Source organism: Poecilia formosa, unplaced genomic scaffold, assembly GCF_000485575.1.
Source record: "Poecilia formosa unplaced genomic scaffold, Poecilia_formosa-5.1.2 Scaffold262, whole genome shotgun sequence".
NCBI classification, from domain to species: Eukaryota; Metazoa; Chordata; class Actinopteri; order Cyprinodontiformes; family Poeciliidae; genus Poecilia; species Poecilia formosa.
In genome coordinates this window covers 880,013-889,474 of record NW_006800201.1, presented here as the reverse complement: position 1 = coordinate 889,474, position 9,462 = coordinate 880,013, and positions in this window count along the sequence as shown.

The window sequence follows — 9,462 nt, the reverse complement described above, 5'->3', positions numbered from 1 at the left end:
TTTTTTTTTTTTTTTTTTTTATATATATATATATATATCTGGCCCTCTTAGTTTAAACCTTGTGTTGATGAAGTTTTTCTCAATGTTTGTGTTTTGGATTTGCTTCATCAGATTAGTTCTCTTGTCAGTTCAGATTTCCCTTTTCTTTGTTTCTGTTTTTTTCACCTTACTTCAGTCTATCATTCTGCTCCCTGAACCAGCTATTATTCATTTCCTCATTTGTTCCTTCCCGTTCTCTTTCCTGGCTGCATCTGCTTACCTGTGATTAACTCTTCTGGTTCTTTTGTCATTTTCACTCCCTCCTCTGGGTATTTAAGTTCCCTCACTGTTTCATTGTCCTCTACTGGCTCCTTCAGTTGTTCGTCATTTGGCACCATGTTGTCCTGCATTTTAATCCATTGTAAATTTTTCACTTTTCTAAGTTATGAAATCTATGACAATTCCTTTTTCCTGTCTACATTTTGGTCTTGCCACAAACAGCCTACATAACAAAAACTTGTTTAAAAGCAAGAAATATGAAACAAACTACTCTTTTACAGGTTTTATGATGAGGTAAAAAAATTTCAATATACACCAAATCACCTTTTAAAATTGTGAAAATGCTAGTAATCACTTGAATTGTCAATTCAGGTGATTACTGAACTGCTACATATGTCATCCAGGAACTTCCATGCATTCTGTATGCCATATATTATTTATTTTATTTTAAATTACTTTTATTTCTGCTCTACTTAGTGGGACATTATATTCAATTTATCTTGCCTTAACTGCTTCTTTAGCCAACTTATCTACTTTTTCATTACCTTCAATTCCTTTATGTGCTGGAACCCATGTGAATTGAATACTTATTTTTTGTTGCTTTATATATCAAATAACTAACTTCATCTAAAAGATCTTGACGGCTTTCAGATTTTCCACTTATAATACTAGTTAAACAAGACCTGAGTGAAGTTGGCCCCCCCACCTTCTTCAAATCAGACAAAATTGGTGTCAAACGTTTGTGCAGCAAAATTTTTTGTTTGTGCCGCTATCATTTTAAAGATATAAAGAAAGTTGGATTTCATAAAAATTGGGGGGCTGGTTGACCTTTTGACCTTTACACTTTCATTAATATCTTCAAAGCCAAAGCAACACAAACAAAAATCTTTGCTGCACAAATCAACACAAACGTAGCCGAGTTGATTGACACCCATTTTGTCTGAATTGAAGAAGGTGGGGGGTTGGTTGACCTTGGATGACCTTTAGAAACATTTCTTTATATCTTTAAAATGATAGCGGCACAAACGAAAATTTTTGCTACACAAACCAGCACAAACGTTTGACACCAATTTTGTCTGATTTGAAGAAGGTGGGGGGGCCAACTTCACTCAGGTTTAAACAAGACATTGAATCTGAACAGATAACCACCTTACTGGGCTTCACCTCCATCACCCATTGCAATGCCAAAAATAATTGCAAACATCTCTGCTGAAATTTTTTTTTATAAATTATCTGTTGTTCTTTTTGTAAAAATTTTTTGTTTAGGAATATCCATCCATCCATTTTCTGTACACCGTTGTCCCTTAGTGGGGTCGGGAGGGTTGTTGGTGCCTCTCCAGCTAACGTTCTGGATGACAGGCGGGGTCACCCTGGACAGGTCGCCAGTCTGTCGCAGGGCAACGTTTTGGAATATATACTGCTAAAACTTGTAATGTTTTTTTTTTTAATTTTTAAATTTTTTTTAGGTGATCAATTGTAATTTTCTCCAAATACAAAGTTATTTGAAAAAAAAACAAAAAAACATCAGTAGTATTGTTCTTTAGGGGTTATCACAATATTTTGTTTTTACCTGCGAGAGTCGTCTACAGTAGAAGAAGGGACAGGGTTGGTTGGCATGCTTTTTTGTCTGTCGGCCATTTTGGATTTAACAGAAATAATTTCTTGCATTTGCAGCTGACGGCCAGTAGTTGATAGTGTATTTTATGATACATTAGTGCCCACTTCAGTGCATTTATAACATAAAAATCCACAAGAAGCACAAGAAAATGGCTTTTAGATAGCTGTCCACTGTAGTGACCACTATGCATGAAAGGGTTAAAATAAAATTGTCAACATTCCATAACTTTTGGGATGTCAGTTGCTAGAAGCTTAGCAGTAAAAACTGTTTCCAGTTTTCCTTGTTTGCCTTCAGACCTTTTATTCATCCACCTTACCCACATCAAGACCAAGACTAAAGACTAAAAACAACCCAGTGTGCTCCTTTTCATCCAATTTCCACATCCTTTGAAACACAGTCAGTAGATAAACATCTCTGATCCCATGTGGTTATAAACAAAGCAAAAAGGCCTCTTGACATATTTCCACTATTAGAGAGACCAAATTGCAGGCCTAGCAGCAGAGCATACAGAGGCCTTATATAGTCACAGCAAACTCATCCTCATGCTGGAGTGGCCCGAGGCAACCTCTCCAAAGCTCTGCAATAAGCCAATACAGCAGATGAGTTGTTTTAGAAGCAAAAAAAGAAAACAATGTTCAGAATCCTGAGCTCACAAGAGAAATATGTGAAGAGCAGCAGAGTTTACTGTTTGTGAATACACTTATTTGAGAAAGAGATTAAGTGAGAATGTGACATGAGAAAGAAACTGAAAGCACAGGGAACAGTAGACAGAAAGCACTACATAAAAAAAAACATTCAAATCCAAAAGTGTGTTCCATGTGTAATTAACTTCTAAACTGGGAGGAGTCTGGGCAAACGTGATGATTGCTGGCTTAGCTTTTCAAGTTTTATAACCCAGCCTACATGTCCCATGACTTTGTGGGAAGTATTGCTATGAAATGCAGGCCTGTATGACCTGCATTCTTCTTGCATTTTTGTTTCTTTCTTGGACAGGATGTAGTTTACATTTATTTTAGTAGGGTTTTTATGTGACAGATCACCTAAGTATAGCACTTTTGTAAAGTAAAAATCCAAACATACATTCTTTTAAAAATGTTTGGAGAATAAAAATCAGAAAAAAGACATCTGATACTCATGAAGTAACTGTGGAGCTGTGGAGTGGAGACAAATGAATTGAAAAGTGACTCAGAACGTTTGCTGAAACTTGAAGTTGGGTTTTGCAACTACGGTTGAGATGCAGCAGTTTTATCCTCTAATATAAGGAAGTCTTGCCCAGAGAAGATTACACTGCAATGATCCAGCTCTTCCATCACAAAGTTAGAAAGACTTCACTAACATAGCTGCTCTAATATAACTTCTTCTGGTGCTCTTAAGCACCACAAGTCTCTCATGCAAACAGTTCGTCCTTGAAAATGTATAACAGTGTCTTGTCCTCCTTGTTTTCCCTAACCCACATGCACACGGCTACACACCCCAACAGGGGGCTCTCTCATGGTTCTATAAATGCAGTTGTGGTTTGCTGAAGCCAGCTGCTGCCTCCATGTTCTGTTCAGCATCATACTCACCCCATGGCAGTGGACAGAAGTCCTCGTGGCTTTACCAAAGGAGTTTTCCTCCTGAGAGGTCTCCTCACTGTTTTCTCTCACGTTAGTTGCTTCCTTATTACTTATTACTTATAACTTCACAATGTTTACTAAATAATTTAAATGTGCTTCAGGTAGGCAGAGGTGGCATGACTATTAGAAGCAGTCTCATGCTGGGAGCCTCTCGGTCTCTGTGGTGTACCTCAGTTCCCTTCAATTATCTGTGCTTTTCCCTCATCTCTCCTCCTCCCTCTCCTCTGTAGCTGGGAGACCGCTGGCCTCCAGGGAGGCTGTCCACTCTCTGACCCTCTCCTCCCCTTCTCCTCAGGAGCGGGGATATCTTGGTAGCTAATGTTTTTCAAAAACCAAATCTAATTAACGACAGACAACAATGAATTGTAGAGAAAATATTTGTCATTGTGTGATATAGGAGAGATTCTATATCAATAGTCCTAGAAATTGCAGGTAAGGTAATTTTATTTATATAGCACGTTTTCAGCAACAAGGCAATTCAAAGTGCTTTACAGGAGTTAAAAGGAAATACAAACAAAATAACAAACCAAAGGAAAAGAGGAAAGGACACATTAGGGCAGGTTGGCAACATTCAGACACGAGTGAAGGCGGTGACATTAAAGGGCCACGAAGCCAGGTGGCTGTGGTCCCTGGCAAAGTCCGATAAAGGTGTTTGTTATCAAGGCATGATGTCCTTAAGAGCGCTCAGCTCCACAGCTCCATGGAAACAGGAGGGGGTGAGGAGGGAAGGAGCGTTGTGTTTACATATCTTCAAGGAGATTAGAGATACGCAGCCCTTCAAAGGCCACATGGGGAAAGCCAATTCATAAACAGAATGTCTTAGGTCGGGAAGATTATAAATTTCAATCTTCCCTAAAGTCTCTCCGATACATCTCAGTTCCCAATCATCCAAATTAGTTTGGTGGTTCCACTGAACCAAAACTAGCAACTTCTCCAAGATCGATTTCAACTCTTTAGTGAGTTTTAGAGTCCTCGTCTCTGTCCACACCAACAGTCCGAGTGTTCGCTTGTTCGGCCAAGTCTGTCATAAATTTGTAGATAATCCAGGTATCCGTAAACTCCAAACAGCAGAAATCCTGTTATCATGAATAAATCCAGGGTGAATCCCGCCGGGTGTCCCCACAGGACAAGAGGGCTATCCTGTGCCCAGACTTCTCGTAGAAAATTTGATCAATTGCGTTGAGAGATCGATTGACCAGATCCATAATTTGTAGATTTGGATGATGTGCAAAGAAAGGCTCCAAAAATATAGAAAAAGACAAAAACAGAGCAAGCAGGGCAGACAAGGGCAGGGAGGGAGCAGAGGAAAAAAGTGTCCACCTTCATCGAGAGCAAGAGAGAAAGGATGACCAAGAACTATAGACCCTTGTTTATTCGTAGATTTGTCTGTGGAATGTGACTCCCAAGACATTTACAAATTATTTGCCTATTTATGAAATTTTCAGAGATTAAATCTGAAATATCTAAAAGAAAATGCAGTTTGGGATACTGAAGTACTTTGGCGCAATGCTACTTGACATGCTATTGGCTGCTGTTTGCAAAGCAGCCAATCCAGAAGCCCCATTAATTTTGTTTGGTGCCGATTGGCTGTACCCCCAAAGGTGGAGATAAGGACAATCATGGATGATAGCATATCTGCTGGTGCTAAGATGTTTTCCACTGTGTGTATTAATGTATATAAAGGTATATTTGGTGTAAACTGAACTATAAAAAATAGTCAACTGACATGACGCCGGCTCCACTTCCATGCGAATGCAGAGCAAACCTCCGACAAACAAACTGTGTTATAGTGGTGGAGGTAGTCGAATTCAATGCACTACTCGAGAAAATTTTTGAGCAATTTTTATCTTATAAGCTCACACTGTAGCAAAGATGACAGGCAAGAAAATTTTCCAAGAAGTTGTACATCAGGTCTGCAAGTTGTGGGAATGTTATGCATTTTGGGCACTTTATAATTATTAATAAGTTCTTATATTTTGTTATTCATATTTGATCACTTAAAAGCAGCTGAACAAAAGAAAGTTTCAAGAAAAAGTATTTAAATAAAAAGAATGCTTGAACTCTCACTCATGTATCCGTGTCCTCAAATATGTTGTGTCCTTTTTTAGACAGAGAAATCAAGTTTTCAGTCACAGAAAGAAGGAGGGACACAGTCTTGCTGGATGTGAGTGTGAAAATTTTGTCGGATGCATTTTGCACGTACAAAGTATACTTTTATTGATCTAGTTTGGTGTAACAAAGTGACATCTGGCATCTGGTGTGCCCCCCCTCCTACTTCATCCGACAGTTTGTTAGCTTAGCCCCCACACACAAACCCACACATACTTGTAACTACAATATTAAAATAAGTAAATAAACTGTTCCTCAAGCATGTAGTTTCATCTTCAAGTCGAGTTCCTGATGATAACCTCTGATCCCTAAGCCAGAGTGCAAATCTCAAATTATGCGTCTACAGTCCTTGACTGTTTCATAAAATATCTCTGCAGAGGGAAAAACAACACACAACAGTACACACAAGATGCAAGATTTCTCCTATATTTGCAGAAATTACAGCATATTCATATAGCGGTACAACTATTTGCTCCTCTCTTTACAAAATGGGGGATGTATTACCATTTTTAGTGGCAAATCACAAACGGTTGTGTTTCAGAAGATTCCACACAGTGTCACATAGTACAATCCTATTCTATTGACTTTCTACCCTTGAAGAGATTGGGCTGACAACCTGTGGACTGAAAGACAATAGCAGTGTGCAGCATTACCATTTGACTGGGGGGTGAAGCAGTCAATACAACAAAACTACATTCTTCAATACTTCATTAACCTCACAAGATCAGGTCCATTTTCTGTCCCTTTAGTAGCCATGGTCTTACTCTAAGTTGCCTACATCTTGTCATTCTTTTGGCATCATCTGGTAGTTTGCTTGGAGGTTAGCCTAGCTTCACACACCGACACAAACACACATACCAATGACCAATGCTGAACATTATCATAACTAGCTTTGTTATTAAAATAACATCCATGTGTTTGGATGTTGTTTTGTTTGAAGTAAAATTTAGTGATGGTGAGTTTGTGTGTTTGCACACTGTTCACGTTTCAAATACAACCACTCCAGCTTTTGTATATTTGGCAGGTGTGCTTGTTCAGAGAGTGACCACCTGCAGTATTCTTTCTTTGATAGCAGTAGATTAAAGCACAGCAAACAACACCTGCTTCAAAAGGCCACAGAGGGTTCAGGGATTCAAAGAACCTCTGAAAGGAAATGCCAATCACATATTTTATCTCAGGCTATCATCTTTCTTTCTTTATAAAACAACTTTTGTTGAGACACAGTAAGACAGAAACTCCTGAACCACATCTATTTTATTCTATTACCAAAAATATGGGTGTTTTTTTGTAATGTATAAGAAATATATTTCTTATTTTCAATAGCCTTGCTAATCATTGGTTCATGTTTCCATGTCAGAACAACCATAAAAAAGTGTTGAGTTTCTGAAGCAGTAGAAAAAACCTGGAACTGCACTGAAATACATTGTAAGTCGATCTTGTTGCCCTGGATGAAAACTTCGTCAACAGGACCATACATGAGTGAAGATAGGTCTGATTTAAATGATGTTGTCAGGACACTGCAATGTAAAAACTGCTAGGTCAGAAATCTAGGCCTAGATCTAACAGTCTTGGTGTTAGCATATCACCCAGGACTGGGTGATATGCTAACACCCATATAAGGGTGTATGGATCTACACCCATACACAAGGGCGTAGATCCCATCTCATTATTGGGAGGAGGGACCATAAGCAGGAAAATTTCTTAAGACCAAAATTAGGGGGGTCGGCAAAGTTACAGTGAAACGTAACATAAAATGTGGTTTAAAATGTTTGTAAAAATGTTTATTTTCCTTTTTACGCTGGGTTCATGCAGGTTTCTGGATCAATCTCATTTAATTTTATGATATAGTTTTGTATAGATAGAGAGTCTCCTGAAGAAGAGCTTTTCACCAGGACCAGGCTGGGGACAGTTTTTCAACACCTTTTGTATTTTATTGTCACTGACAGCTTTATTGTGCCTGAGCCAGTAGAAGTCAATGAGTGTAAAGCTGGTCTGGGATGCTGGCCCACCTAACTTGAAGCATTCTTCCTGTCCCCACCAACTAAACAGAAGTCTCTGAGAAAAGACAGAAAGCAAACCTGAGGAGTAAACATGGCACTTTCTGCAAAACATGTACAAGAACAGGATTTGTCTTCATCTGTATAGGAACAGCTTTACTGATTTACAACAGCAGCTAAAATAATATTAATCTGTAACAGTTTGAAAATATGTACAATAAACAGTTTAATTATTGTGACCTCAAAAACATTTTTCCTGTACATTTAAAAAGGGTTTAGAAACATAAATCTGACAGAAATTCTCACTTATGTTCAACTTACTGGTATTTGTTATTAAAGACTGCCTTAAACATTTAAATCATTTAGTAGTGACACTTATTGAACAATAAATTTCTTTGAAAAGAATATAGATAAAAGCACAACAAATACACAGATTACATTTATGACAAATTTCTTCAGTCTGAGGTGGTTTTCTAAGAAAAACCTTCAGTCTGGTGTCTAAACGGGCAGGTTGTTATTAAAGGACAATGAAACCCAACATAACCAAACAGTTTTTACATTGTATAACAGCTTTATTCAGCTTTTTCACCTGTGCTTGAGCTGAATGGTAACATTGAAGCACAAACTGTAGTTCAGACAAAAAGAGAGCTACTGTCAAGAAAACTGGAGACTGGAGAGCTGTGATCATTACTGATGACAGTAATGATCACAGCTCTATTAAGTATGTGTATTACTTAAGTATGTGTAAGTAATACACAAACTCACTTACTGGTGAGTAAGTATATGTATTAAACTGCAAAAACAGAATCTTTTTTTTTTTTTTAAGATTTTTTTAGTTTCTAGTGCAAATATGTCGGCACACTTGAAATAAGGCAAAACGAGCTTACAGTTAACTTTTCAGCAAGACGTAGCAGCTTGTTTTAAGTAGACAATTCCTTAATACTGATGAAAAAGTACTAGTGTCTGTCAGATTATTTCACTTAGAACATGGGAAAAATGTCTTGTTATAAGTGAAATAATATTTGTTATAAGTGGAACTAGTCATTTTGATCAATATTAAGGAATTGTTGAATAAAAACAAGCTTGCTGAAAAGATCATTATAAGTTAGTTTTGTCTTATTTCAAGACTACTGAGATACTTGCCTTAGAAAGTAGACAAAAATACTTGGTAAGATTTTGTGTTTTTGAAGTGTGATACAATCTTGGGTGCTATTGTTACTGCAAGTTAAAACTGAGTTTTCCAACTAAAACATTAGATTAACTTCAACAAGGTATCTGAATAGGATCCAATATTCACTAGAATCCACCAGTATTCATTAAATCATCCACCTTTGTGTAGCAATTATTTGCTTTAGTGGCCTTATGTCTCATCTTTTGTGAGTTTCCTCTGCTAGATTTTTTCCTAATTAGATTTTTCCTAAGGATGTTGGATCCTTGCTTTACTGTTCAAATCAAATCAAATTGAATTTGTTAAAAGACTTAAAGATTTGTATCTAAACAAAAACCTGAATGGGGATATTCCTATTTATAAAAAACACTAAACTATTCTTTTCACTGGTTAAAGAGGCACGCTTCTTTTATGTCTCCTTTCATCGCTAAAAGCAGCTCATTAAATCTTCCCTTTTCCTTAAACTATGTGTCACTTTGTTCTGTTCTGCTGTTTTGAGGTTTCAATATAAAACCTGCTACTGTTGAAGTGAAAAAAGGTCCAATCTTTCACATTTCACTGTATGTCTAATTAGAGCATTGTTTTCATTCTCACCTCATTTCCATTTCATAGCAGAGAATGCTCTCACATACAGATATTCCTTTCCCTGTTTAGCATTTAAATCATCCACCTTTGTTTAGCAATTCTTTGCTTTGG